Raw genomic sequence first — 14,669 nt, forward strand, 5'->3', positions numbered from 1 at the left:
CCTTAGTGCCTTCCTACTGAGATTATACATTGAATAATGTGTCACTGAGATATTCATCAATGACACAATGAGTATTCTATATCCCCACCACCCTCTGTGTGAAGAGGTTGTCCCCTCGAGTCCCTTTTTAAACCTTTCCCCTCTCACCTTAAACCTATGCCCACTAGTTTTCAATTCCCCTTGCCTTGGAAAAAGACTTACCACCGGAATTTTACTGACCCGCCTGGCACGGGAATTGGAGCAGGTGAAGGGCGAACAATGGGAAGGTCTGTTGACCTCAGGAGGGATTTTACAGTCCTGGATCGAGTGAGATCATAAAACCTCACTCAATGTGTATTCATCCTATCTGTGCCCCTCATCAGAGGGCAGCATGGTGGCACAGTGGGTTAGCAGTGCTGATTCACAGCTCTAGGGACCCAGGGTCGATTCTCAGCTTGGGTCACTATCTATGCAGAATCTGCACATTCTCCCCATGTCTGCGTGGGTTTCCTCCAGGTGCTCCAGTTTCCTCTCACATTCTGAAAGACGTGCTGGTTAGGGTGCATTGACACAAATAGGCACCAGAGTGCGGCGACTAGGGGAATTTTACAGTAGCTTTGTTGTGGTGTTAATGTCAGCCTATTTGTGACTAATAAACATTTTTTAAAAAAAAAGTCTTTTCACGTTGTTCATGGCGGTACGGTGGCACAATGGGTTAGCACTGCTGCCTCACAGCGCCAGAGATCTGGGTTCGATTCCCAGCTTGGGTCACTGTCTGCGAGGAGCCTGCTCGTTCTCCCCATGTCTGAGTGGGTTTCCTCCGGTTTCCTCCCACAGTCCGAAAGACGTGCTGGTTGGGTGATAAAGTCTCCCTCAGTGTAACACGAACAGGCACCGCAGTGTGGCGACTCAGGGGATTTTCACAGTAACTTCATTGCAGTATTAATGTAAGCCTACTTGTGACACTAATAAATAAACTTATTTTAAACACTACCATTTGATTGCTTCTTATTCTGCGATGTTCTCATGAATCTGTCAATTCTTTCCCCACGATTTCCATTTCACATTGCCAGCCAATCTGCTTGTGAAACTGCGTTTTATAAAACTCAACGTTCTTTTCACAGAAACCAAAATTACACACAGGCTTTAACTGGATTAAACACAATTGATAATTAAAGGGAGATTATGCAGTGTTTGTGTGGATAATGGGCACTCTTTCTTCCCACAGAGCTTGTTTGAACAGTGCTCTCTCTCTCTTCCTGAAGTGTTTGTATAGTGAGCTAGAGGTTTAATCTGCACTTCATCACTTCAATCAGTCCCCTATTTTACCTTTAACCAGTTTGAATACCCCATCTGATGCTCACAATTTAGTCTGAAGTAATGTTCCAGATTCATCTCTTTTGTTCACTTTACTATTTTATAGTGGCTCAGTGGTTAACGCTACTGCCTCACAGTGCCAGGACCCAGGTTCGATTCCCAGCTTGGGTCACTGTTAAAATTTATTTATCAGTCACAAGTAAGCTTACATTACCACTGCACTGAAGTTACCATGAAAATCCCCCAGTCGCCACACTCCGATGCCTGTATGGGTAAACAGGAAGAATCCAGCGCAGCCAATGCACCTAACCAGCACATCTTTCGGACTATGGGTGGAGACCGGAGCACCCGGAGGAAACTCACGCAGACATGGGGAGAGAACGTGCAAACTCCACACAGACAGTGACCCAAGCTGGGAATCGAACCCTGGTCCCTGGCACTGTGGGGCAGCAGTGCTAACCACCGTACCACCGTGACGTTCACTGCCTGCACAGAGTCCCCACTTTCTCCCTGTGTCTCCTCCCAGTTTCCTCCCACAGTCCAAAAGACGTGCTGGTTAGGTGCCTCACAGCACCAGGGACCCGGGTTTGATTCCCGGCTTGGGTCACTGTCTGTGTGGACTCTGCACGTTCTCCATGTGTCTGCGTGGGTTTCCTCCAGTTGCCTCCCACAGTCTGAAAGTCATGCTGGTTAGGTGCTAAATTCTCCCTCAGTGTAACCCGAACAGGCGCCGGAATGTGGTGACTCGGGGATTTTCGCAGTAACTTCATTACAGTGTTAATGTAAGCCTACTTGTGACATAATCATCCCGTTGTGTGCCTCCCCTGCAGGCTGAAAAGCCAAAATTATTCCGATGTTTCCTCTTCGCACACGGGACATTTTTCTTCTCCATGCCTCTAACTTTTTAACAGCTCCTGGCCAGAAGCTGACACCTCATTAAAGCTTCAACAGTTTGGCTACGATTTACTGCTGCTGCAATGTAATTCAATATTCCACTGACCTTGCTGACTGATGCTGGGGCTTGGAGGCTGCAAGTTCAGGTCCCAGTCCACAGGCTGGAACACAGGGATGTAGTGGCATTGTCACTGGAATGGTAAAGACTCGCATTCCGACCTGTTGGACTTTAACCTGGTGTTGTGAGGCTCCTTACTGGGCCCACCCCAGTCCAACACTGCCATCTCCACATCAAGGTTAAAGTCCAACAGGTTTATTTGGAATCACAAGCTTTCGGAGTGCTGTTCCCTCCTCAGGTGAGCGGAGAGGTAGGTTTCACAAACACGGCATATATAGACACAGACACAATGGCAAGATAATGGTTGGAATGCGAGTCTTTACAGGTAATCAAGTCTTTACAGGTACAGACAATGTGAGTGGGGAGAGAGATAATCACAGGTGAAAGAGATGTGAATTGTCTCAAGCCAGGACAGTTAGCGAGATTTTGCAAACCCAGACAATTGTGTCTGTGTCTATATATTGCCGTGTTTGTGATACCTACCTCTCCACACATCTGATGAAGAAGCAGCGCTCCAAAAGCTCATGATTCCAAATAAACCTGTTGGACTTTAACCTGGTGCGGTGAGACATCTTACTGTGCCCACCCCAGTCCAATGCCGACATCTCCACATCTGATGAAGGGTCATCCAGACTCAAAACATTTATAGAATAGAAATAGAAACCCTACAGTGCAGAAAGAGACCATTTGGCCCATCAAGTCTGCACTGACCACAATTCCACCCAGGCCCTACTCTCATATCCCTACATATCTACCTACTAATCCCTCTAACCTACGCATCTCAAGACACTAAGGGGCAATTTTAGCATGGCTAATCAACCTAACTGGCACATCTTTGGACTGTGGGAGGAAACCCACGCAGACACGGGGAGAACATGCAAACTCCACACAGACAGTGACTCAAGCTGGGAATTGAGCCCAGGTCCCTGGGGCTGTGAAGCAGTAGTGCTAACCCACTGTGCTACCGTGCTGCCCTGTTGGCTCTATTCTCTCTCCACAGGTGCTGTCAGACCTGCCGTGTTTTCTGTTTCTGTTTCAGATTCCAGAGCCCACAGCATTTTGCTTTTATCTGAATTACCTGTTTATGTCGCATTGCTATATATATATATGAACAATGCCTACTTTTGGAAATGCACAAGCTGGGGAATAAGTGGTTTATTGTGCTTGATAAAAGCAAATTACTGCGGATGCTGGAATCTGAAACCAAAAGAAAGAAATCGCTGGAAAATCTCAGCAGGTCTGGCAGCATCTGTAAGCAGAGACAAGAGCTGATGTTTCGAGTCCAGATGACCCCTTGTCAAAGGCAGACAAAGCAGGAGATATTTATACTGCAGGGGGAGGGAATGAAAGATGAGTCATAGCCACAGAAACAAACATCTTAGAAATATCATAAAAATCCCTCCAGTACAGAAGGAGGCCATTCGGTCCATCGGGTCTGCACCAACCACAATCCTGCCCACGCCCCATTCTAGTACCCATTTAACCTGCTAATCCCCCTGCCACTATGGGCAATTTAGCATGGCCAATCCATCTAACCTGCACATCTTTGGATACTAAGGGCCAATTTAGTATGGCCAAGCCACCTCACCTGCATGTCTTTAGAAAGGGGAAAGGCTGTTAATGGCAGCCTGTAGACAGAAGAGACAGTGTGAATGGCCAAAGGACAGAGAAGCTGAAATCAGAGGGTAAACTGTGACAGAGGGAGATGTAGAGGGAGATGTGGGGGGGGAGGGGGGCTAAAATTGAGAAAATGGGGAAGCAAAGGGAGAGGAAAGGTCAGGAAAGGTGGATAAAGTAGGGGGAAAGAGTGGGGGGGGGAGACTCATGGCTATAACTCATCTTTCATTCCCTCCCTCTGCTGTATAAATGTCTCCCACTTTCTGTGCCTTTGACAAAGGGTCATCTGGACTCAAAACGTCAGCTCTTTTCTCTCCTTACAGATGCTGCCAGATCTGCTGAGATTTTCCAACGTTTTCTCTTCTGGGTTCTTGTGCTTAATGTTGTTTTACACATCACACTCCAAGGAATTAACATATTAAACCACATCAAAACATAATGACAGATTAATCTTACCGGTATCAAAATATAATGGCAGATTAGTCTTACTTATAGGTGAGAAAAGCACATTCAAAATCATAACTTACTTAATGTTTTTTCACACCCCTTTCACAAGGATTAACACTTTATCATATTTTGTTCTTTTCTGTTCTATTCTGTGAGGCGGCACAATGGCACAGTGGTTAGCACTGCTGCCTCACAGCACCAGGGACCCGGGTTCGATTCCTGGCTTGGGTCGCTGTCTGTGCAGAGTTTGCATGTTCTCCCTGTGTCTGCGTGGGTTTCCTCCAGGTGCTCAGGTTTCCTCCCATAGTTCGAAAGATGTGCTGGTTAGGTGTCAAATTCTCCCTCAGTGTAACCCGAACAGGTGCTGGAGTGTGGTGACTAAGGGATTTTCACAGTAACCTCACTGCAGTGTTAATGTAAGTCTTGAAACTAATAAATAAACTGAAAACTTCTCTTGCAGTTGCTTTCGTAAAATAACGTGATGTGTTTTTCCATTTTTCCCTTTCAAAGTCACTTTCAGCCAGGGCAGATTCTTTCTAAACATTGCCCATAAACTAGCTTTAATTTCTTTTGATTTTAAGAAGTTTCTATGTATTACCGAAGTGAACTTCAGCTTCAGTGAATATTTGCCCGTGACAATGTCATAGAATCTCTACGGTGTAGAAGGAGGCATTCGGCCCATCAAGTATGCACTGACCACAATCCCACACAAACTTTATCCCCATAACTGCACGCATTTGCCCTAGCTAATCCCCCTGACACTAAGGGGCAATTTAGCATGGCCAATCCATCTAACCCACACATCTTTGGACACTAAGGGGCAATTTAGCATGGCCAATCCATCTAACCCACACAGCTTTGGGCACTAAGGGGCAATTTAGCATGGCCAATTCACCTAACCCACACATCTTTAGACTCAAAGGGGCAATTTAGCATGGCTAATCCAACTAACCCGAACATCTTTGGACACTAAGGGGCAATTTAGCATGGCCAATCCACCGAACCCGCACATCTTTGGACACTAAGGGGCAATTTAGCGTAGCAAATGTACCCTAACCAGCACGTCTTTCTGACTGTGGGAGAAAACTGGAGCACCCGAACGAAACTCACACAGACACAGGGAGGACGTGCAAACTCCACACTGGCAGCGACCCAAGCTGGGAATCAAACTCAGATCCCTGGCACTGTGAGGCAGCAATGCTAACCAACGTCAACCATACCATCCTGCCATAAGACCATAAGGAGTTGGAGCAGAATTAGGCCACTTGGTCCATTGAGCTGCTCGGCCATTTAATCATGGTTGATATTTTTCTCATCCCCATTCTCCTGCCTTTTCCCCATAACTCCTGTTCCCCTTATTAATCTCTGCCTTAAAATCATTCAATGACCTGGCCTCCACAGCCTTCTGCGGCAAAGAGTTCCACATATCCCATTACACATGTCAATAAGCTGATCTTTCTCTACACCATAGCTGTAACTGTAACTGCACTCTCTCCTTTCCTTCTCTATGAACAGTATGCTTTGTCTGTATAGCACGCAAAAAAAACTTTCACTAATATACTAATACACGTGACAATAATAAATCAAATCAAAACCTACCTCACATTAAGTTGATTTTTCTCTATACCCTAGCTATGACTGTAACACTACATTCTGCACCCTCTCCTTTCCTTCTCTATGAATGGTATGCTTTGTCTGTATAGCATGCAATAAACAATACTTTTCACTGTTTACCAATGCAGGTCACAATAATAAATCAAATCAGATCAAAACCTATTTCATTGATCTTTCTCTATCCCCTAGCTATGACTGCAACACTGTATTCTGCACCCTCTCCTTTCCTTCTCCCCTACCTACTCTATAAACGGTATGATTTTTCTGTTTCACGTGCAAGAAACAACACTGTTCACTGTATCCCAATACATAATAAATCAAATCAAACAAAAAACTCCCAAAGTGACTCAATGATTCCCCTTGTGGGCAAATCCTTCTTTCTCCCATTTCTAAAAAAGGGTACAGACTCCTTTTATGCTTCACACCACAACACGATAAGTATTCTGCGTCGCAGCACAGATGTTAAGAAACATTTAAAGCACATCAATAAAATGCGCGCGCGCGCGCACACACACACACACAGGCGCAGCACAGTAATTGCACTGAACCCACAATGTATAAAGAACGACTATACACCACCTTTTTGTGCTTTGTAGCAAAATAAGATGTTCATTCACAACACATTAAAACATATTAAATACCATGCCATGACTGGCAACCACCAGAGCCACACTTGAATGTTCAACAGTGAAAACCCCACACTATCTCAGCACACACAACCCTGTCTGTATTATCCTCCGCTTTGAACAGTATGTTTAGCATTAGTGGGGCTGAGAGTACCTCATTAAAACTATCTCAAGGGGATTCCTGCTTTCCAATAATAAGATTACTTATGTCGCAGGTCAGCTCACGAGATTAGGCACAAAGATTCTCGTAAACTCAAGTGTAGGGGGATGGGAAAGTACAGACAATGCGAGGCAGCTTTACAACACAAATTAAAGAATGTACCCTCTTTGTAAAGCAAAATGCTGAGGCGATCCGTGAACAAAGAACAAAGAAAGTTACAGCACAGGAAAAGGCCCTTCGGCCCCTCCAAGCCTGCACCAATCATGCTGCCTGACTGAACTAAAACCCCCTACCCTTCCAGGGACCATATCCCTCTATTCCCATCTTATTCATGGATTTGTCCAGGCGTCCTTTAAAAGTCACTATGGTCTCCGCTTCCACTACCTCCCCCCAGCAACAAGTTCCAGGCAAGTGTAGACGGAGTCAATGGATGGGAGGCTGGTTTGTGTGATGGATTGGGCTACATTCACGACCCTTTTGTAGTTCCTTGCAATCTTGGGCAGAGCAGGAGCCCAGACCAAGCTATGATTCAACCAGAAAGAACGCTTTCTATGGTGCATCTGTAAAACTTGGTGAGAGTCGTAGTGGTCATGCCAAATTTCCTTAGTCTTCTAAGAAAGCAGAAGCATTGGTGGGCTTTTCTTAACTACAGCAGGACAGGGCAGGTTGTTGGTGATCTGGACACCTAAAAGTTAAAGCTTTCGACCATTTCTACTTTGTCCCTGTTGATGTGATGGGGCGATGCCAGCGTTGGACTGGGGTGAGCACAGTAAGAAGTCTCAACACCAGGTTAAAGTCCAACAGGTTTATTTGGTAGCACGAACTTTCGGAGCACTGCTCCTTCATCAGATGAGTGAAGGAACAACACTCTGAAAGCTTGTTCCACCAAATAAACCTGTTGCACTTTAACCTGGTGTTGTGAGACTTCTTACCCCGTTGATGTAGACAGGAGCATTACAGGTTGCTACAGGTTTACAGGTTGTTACAGGTATCACTGAGGCTGTTCTTTTGGCTTTTATCGGTTCACTACAATACTACCTCTCAATGCCGCAAGTCACCCCTGCACTTCCTCAGGGAGTAGTAAATTAGCCAAGCTGGAGCCTTACTGGAATGAGTAGATAAAAATGGAGAAAAAGGCAAGTTTGCAGTGTTCGATATCTAAAGTTAAAAGCCACTCTGAAGATTTACAACACCACTGCAGCACCAGTTAATGCATCTTCACAAGCGCTGCGCTTAAACTGCCAAACACCAATATTTTGCTGTTTCAGTGTAATTTTTTTAATACGCTCCTGGAACGAGTGGCGTGCTGTATCACAGGATTGCAAAGCGCTGAGCTGACATAGCTGCATTCTTCCCCTTTGGAATAGAATACAATAGAATCCCTACAATGCCAAAAAATGCCATTCAGCCCATCGAGTCTGCACAGACCACAATTCCATCCAGGCCCTTTCCCCGTAACCTCATGCATTTAACCTGCTAATCCCCCTGTCAATTTAGCAAGTCCAATATATCTAACTCGCACATCTTTGGACACTAAGGGGCAATTTAGCATGGCCAATCCACCTAACCCACACGTCTTTAGACATTAAGGGGCAAGGATAGTGTCAGGGACCCTGGTTCGATTCCCGGCTTGGGTCACTGTCTGTATGGAGTTTGCACATTCTCCTCATGTCTGCATGGGTTTCCTCCAGGTGCTCCGGTTTCCTCCCACAGTCCAAAGATGTGAGGGGTCAGGTGGATTGGCCATGTTAAATTGCCCTTTAGTGTTGGGGGTCCAGCTAGGGTGAATGTATGGGGTTACGGGAATAGGGTCTGGTTAGAGGATTGTGGTTGGCTCAGACTCGGTGGGCCAAATGGCCTCCTCCTGCACTGCAGAATTTATGATTCTACCAGTTAGTGCACAGAGTAAAAAATTTGGTAAGTCATGTTGCAGCTGTACAGAATTTAGTTAGGCCTTGTTTGGAATACTGTATACAGTTCTGGTTACCACACAACCAGAAGGATGTGGAGGCTTTGGAGAGGCTACAGAAAAGATTTACCAGGATGTTGCCTGGTATGGTGGGCATTAGCTATGAGGAGAGGTTGGAGAAACTTGGTTTGTTCTCACTGGAACGACAGAGGCTGAGGGGCGACCTGATAAAAGTTCATAAAATGCTGAGAAGAATGGATAATCTTTTTCCCTGGGTAGTAATGTCAATTACGAGGGGATGTGGGTTTAAGGTGAGAGGGCGAAAGTTTAAAGCGAGAGGTGAGCTTTTTTTACATAGAGGGCAGTAAGTGCCTGGAATGCGCTGCCAGAGGTGGTGGTAGAAGCAGATACAGTAGCAATGCTTAAGAGGCATCTTGACAAACACATGAAAAAGCAGAAATAGAGCCGTACAGGTAAAAGGACTTGAGTTTAGAAAGGCATCATGTGTCAGCACAGGCTTGGTGGGCCAAAGGGCCTGTTCCTATGCTGTTTTTTTTTGTTCTTTGCTATCTAATGGTCTGTTCCTGCAGTCTGGGCAAAACTGCTCAAGTGTGGAGGTCTATTTCATTCCTAACAGTTTTTAGAGTTTACATCCTTTTGTTTGAACTTAAATCCTTCCCATTCCTTTCAAGTTAATTTACACTCAGCTATCGGCAACCTGTACCACTCCTGGATCTGTGACTGACTGACAGTGTGTGTGTGTGTGTGTGTGTGTGTGTGTGTGTGCGTGTGCGTGTGTGTGTGTATTTGGACAGAATCCACTTCATAGCGAAGAGAGAAACTGCTGGAAAAACTCAGCAGCTCTGGCAGCATCCATAAGGAGGGAAAAGGAATGATGTTTCGAGTCCAGGTCACCCTTTGTCAAAGCTGATATTGGTAGATAGTCTATTGATGGAAATGGAGACAGAAAGGTCACGGAAGGGAAGGGAAGTGTCTGAGATGGTGAAGCTATTGGAGGGGTGGAAACTGGAAGCGAAGTTGATGAATTTTTCCAGGTCCAGACGAGAGTATGAAGTGGCACCAAAATAGTCATTGATGTACAGGTAATGGGATTGTGGGATGAGACCTGGATAGGTCTGGAACAAGGAATGTTCCACATACCCCCATAAAAAGACAATCGTAGCTAGGATCCATGGGGGTACCCATTGCTACTCCTTTGATTTGGGGAAAGTGGGATGACTCAAAGGAGAAGTTGTTGAGAGACAGAATGAGTTCAGCCAGGTGAAGAAGATGGTGGTGGATGGGAATTGCTCAGGCCTCTTTTCAAGAAAGAAGCGAGGAGATCTCAGGCTGTCCTGGTGTGGGGTGGAGGTGCAGAGAGATGGTTAGGGTCTGTGAACTGGAAACTGCCAATATGGCTCAGGGCATCAGAGGAATCCCAGATGTAGTGATATCGGTAGATAGCCAAAAATAGTTTGAAAAGGTCAAGAAAGGGAAGGGAACATAGAACATTACAGTGTAATACAGGCCCTTCAGCTCTCGAAGTTGCGCCGACCTGTGACACCAATCTAAAGCCCATCTAACCTACACTATTCCATTATTAATATGTTTATCCAATGACCATTTAAATGCCCTTTAATACACTCTCTCTCAGTGTGTGTGTCTCTCTCTCTCCTCTCAGTGCGTCTCTGTCTGTCTGTCTCTCTCTCTCTCTGTCTCCCTTTCTCAGTGTGTGTGTCTCTCTCTCTCTTGTGTCTGAGGTGAACCAGGTGAAGGTGATGGAGGGGTGGAGAGGTGGAGACAAAGTTGATGAATTTTTACAGGTCCAGATGAAAGCATGAAGTGATACCAAAATAGTCAAGGAGTTGTAGGAGGGGGACCTGGATAGGCTTGGAACAAAAAAATGTCCCACATACCCCATAAAAGGACAAGTGTCTCGAATCCATGCGAGTACCACTTTTATCCACTTCATGGCAGTGTGGTGGGATCAGCACGTTTTTAATCATTCGGATCTAATCTCTATCAGGACATGAACGTTACAGCCACAAATTAAGACTAAGAGTGATAGGGAAAACCTGTCGATTTGCTCCGAGCAAAATCACAATCTTAAGCAACGTTTCTCATTGATGTGTTGCTGATGGAGTTCTGACCAAGGGCCGGTCTCCAGAATAATTTATTTATTTGTCACAAGTAGGCTTCCATTAACACCGCAATGAAGTTACTGTGAAAATCCCCCAGTTGCCACACTCTGGTGCCTGTTCTGGTTACACTGAGGGAGAATTTAGCACCTAACCAGCGTGCCTTTCAGACTGTGGGAGGAAACCGGAGCACCTGGAGGAAACCCACACAGACACGGGGAGAATGTGCAGACTCCACACAGACAGTGACCCAAGCCAGGGAATTGAACCTGGGTCCCTGGCATCGTGAGGGAGCAGTGCTAACTCACTGTGTCACTGTGCTGCCTCCATAATGCAGAATAATGCAGTATGCCGCATTGTGAAGTGATTGTGTGTAGATCTGAGCTCCTGGCTTCAATCAAGGTCAATCGGTTAAGTAAAGGTTTCCAGCTAGAAGGGAAATAAAAAGATCGTGGATCGATGGCTCTGGCCAGCAGAGCTCATTGACTTACTGGGGACACAGGTTCAACTGATCTGATGTGAGATTCAGTGATACTGTTCCCCACACAGTGCGAATTTCTCATTTACTTCTGCTCCACCACACAGAGTGGAGAATGACAATGTGAATTTACAAATTCACCCGACAATAAGATAGCACGGTGGCACAGTGGGTTAGCACAGCTGCCTCACGATGCCAGGGACCCAGGTTCAATTCCTTGGCTTGGGTCACTGTCTGTGTGGAGTCTGCACATTCTCCCTGTGTCTGCGTGGGTTTCCTCTAGGTGCTCCAGTTACCTCCCACAGTCTGAAAGACTTGCTGGTTAGAGTGCATTGAGCCAAACAAGTGCCGGAGTGTGGCAACTAGAGGAATTTCACAGTAACTTCATTACAGTGTTAATGTAAGCCTTACTTCTGACCGATAAATTAACTTTGAAACTTTACTAAATGATGTGAAATACAAAAAGCCACTTTCAGCTTACTAATACAGTACTATTTAACTCGCCTGGGCTGCTCCATTTTCTTGCCACTGCGATGTACAAAAGTTTAAAGTTTATTTATTAGTCACAAATAAGTCTTACATTAACACTGCAATGAAGTTACTGCGAAATACCAGGGATTCTTGAGTGCGACACTAAAGGAATGCTGCAGTCTCACCTTCATATAATCTGAAATAAGAGTCTGTCAGCACAGTTTAAAGATAATGGCATCTTGGCCAACATTCCGCCCTCAAATTCACTGTATTATTTTCCCATAAGACAGAGCGTGCACTCCCAAAAAGTAATTCATTGTCGTAAAGCTTCTGGGAAGCTCCGAGGACATGATGATGTTCTACACCATAGAACCCCTACAGCACAGAAGGGGCCATTTGGCCCAACGGGTCTGCACTGACTCTCTGACAGACTGTCTTAATTATGGATCCTCTCTCCTGCCCAATCCCCGTACCCCGCCCCCACACATTTCCCATGGCTAACTATCTAACTACACATCTTTGGGTGCTAAGGGACAATTTAGCATGGCCAATCCATCTAATCCGCACATCTTTGGATACTAAGGGGCAATTTAGAATGGCCAATCCACCTAACCTGCACATCTTTAGATAATAATTTTACTGAAATAGAAGCAAAAGAAAACATCATACAGATGCTGGAAATCTAAAGTATAAACAGGTTAACTCAGCAGTTTCAGCTTCCGTAGAAGGAGAAACATAGCTAACATCTTGAGTTGTTTCAGGGGAGATCACAGAATTTGAAATGTTAACCATGTTTTTCTTTCCACAAATGTTGTCTGCCAGAGACCTGTTTTTGATTTGATTTGGTTTATTATTGTCACATGTATTGGGATACAGTGAAAAGTATTGTTTCTTGTGCGCTATACAGACAAAGCATACCGTTCATACAGAGGGAAAGGACAGAGTGCAAAATGAAGTGTTACAGTCAGAGCTAGGGTGTAGAGAAAGATCAACTTAGTGCGAGGTTGGTCCATTCAAAAGTCTGATGGCAGCAGGGAAGAAACTGTTTATGATGACTTCAGCCAGGTTAATGAGGTTGGCTTGCTAGAGTATGAACTACTAGAGTATGGTTATAGCTGCGATGGCCAAGTGGTTAAGGCATTGGACTTGCAATCCAATGGGGTTTCCCCTCACAGCTTCAAGCTCTGCTCACAGCGCCTATGATTGAACCTGTTTATTCTCTTTCTCAAAAAGGGGTACCTGATGAGTCCTCATTGATGGTTGAATCAGGGAGCCTTATGCTCCCTGTTTAAAGCAGGTGTGTCAAACTCTCAGCCTGCATTCAGCAGGGAGCAACTGGAGAGCTGGCCATGTACAGATGTATGGTGTTAATGTAAGCCTTACCTGTGACTAATAAATGAACTTATTTACATCCTACTAGTAGTCTGGTGACCAGAAATGCAGGCAATATTCCAAATGCAGCCGAACTATAGTTTTAAACAGCTCTAACATAACTTGCCAATTGTTATACTCAACACTAAAGAAATGCAAGTTCTAGTTGCTTTAATTAGACCATGTTTTAATGGCACAGTAGCTTAGCACTGCTGCCTCACAGCGCCAGGGTCCCAGGTTTGATTCCAGCCTCGGGTCACTGTATGTGTGGAGTCTGCACATTCTCCATGTGTCTGTGTGGCTTTTCTCAAGGTGCTCCAGTTTCCTCCCACAGTCCAAGGATGTGCTGGTTAGGTGGACTGGCTATGCTAAATTGACCTTAGTGTCAGGGGGATTAGCTAGGGTAAATGTGTGACGTTACGGGAATAGGACCTGGGTGGGATTGTGACCGGTGCAGTCTCAATGGGATTCTATGATTCAATGATTCTAACTCGTAACTCACATCAGAGTGAGGTAAAAGCCCACCACCTGCATGTGTTGCGAGCAGGCACTGATCTGTCCAGTCACGCTGACAATTTTTTGATGAAGTAATAATGTTCCTCTTTTTCCTGTTAATTAGTTCTTGATCAAATGGCTTGAGATGAATACCAACAATGTTTAACGTCTAGACAGATTCACCGTATGGACACCCAGAGGATTAACCAAGCACAATTTCCATTATTGGCTCCCCTGCTGAGATTTATTGATCAGAGAGCAGAATTAATTGATATTCTGACCCAGCAAGAGAGGGATCTTTTGCGTGACACTTCAGTGTTCAAATAGCTCAAAACTGCCTCTTTAATTCCATCATTTTCCCTGGGCATCAGAAGGGACAGGCTCGATGAGGTGTACAGCCAACTTTTATTCCTCATGTTCCTATTTATGTAACTTGTGTTTTTATTTTTGTTATCAAGAATTGGTGGCGCAGTGGATTAGCACTGCTGCCTCACAGCACCAGGGATCCGGGTTCAATTCCCAGCTTGAGTCACTGTCAGCGTGGAATTTGCATGTTCTCCCCCCCATGTCTGTGTGGGTTAAGCCTTCTGTTGTTTATCTACCTATCTCTCCCCCAGCGGCACAGTGGTTAGCACTGCTGCCCCACACAGTGCCAGGGAACCGGGTTAGATTCCCGGCGTGGGTCACATCTGTGTGGAGTCTGCACGTTCTCCCTGTGCCTGCGTGAGTTTCCTCCGGGTGCTCTGGTTTCCTCCCACAGTCCAAAGATGTGCAGGTTGGGTGGATGGGCCAAGCTAAATTGCCCCTTGGTGTCCAAAGATGTACGGGTTGGGTGGATTGACCATGCCAAATTGTCCCTAAGCATCCAAAGATGTGTGAGTTAGGTACATTGGCCATGCTAAATTGCTCCCTAGTGTCCAAAGATGTACAGGTTAGATAGACAGGCCATAGTAAATTGCCCCTTAGTGACCAAAGATGTGTGGGTTAGGTGGATTGGCCATGCTAAATTGCCCTTAGTGTCAGGGGGAACTAGCT

At 45.4% G+C, this 14,669-nt stretch overlaps 2 protein-coding genes and 1 non-coding gene across 4 annotated transcripts in view; 2 read left to right on the forward strand and 1 right to left on the reverse strand.

Annotated features, from left to right (window-relative positions):
- The window catches only part of LOC145337639 (ADP-ribose glycohydrolase MACROD1-like), a 792,171-nt gene that overhangs the window by 576,250 nt on the left and 201,252 nt on the right, over nt 1-14,669 (reverse strand). The gene's annotated exons all lie outside the window — the stretch shown is intronic.
- LOC145337635 (leucine-rich repeat transmembrane protein FLRT1-like) overlaps nt 1-14,669 on the forward strand; it is a 167,531-nt gene that overhangs the window by 47,916 nt on the left and 104,946 nt on the right. The gene's annotated exons all lie outside the window — the stretch shown is intronic.
- trnaa-ugc (transfer RNA alanine (anticodon UGC)) lies at nt 12,883-12,964 on the forward strand. Its single transcript has one exon. It is a non-coding gene; the product is annotated as a tRNA-Ala (tRNA).

The sequence above is a fragment of the Carcharhinus amblyrhynchos genome, unplaced genomic scaffold (assembly GCF_965287045.1).
Source record: "Carcharhinus amblyrhynchos unplaced genomic scaffold, sCarAmb.v2.hapA scaffold_54, whole genome shotgun sequence".
NCBI classification, from domain to species: domain Eukaryota; kingdom Metazoa; phylum Chordata; class Chondrichthyes; order Carcharhiniformes; family Carcharhinidae; genus Carcharhinus; species Carcharhinus amblyrhynchos.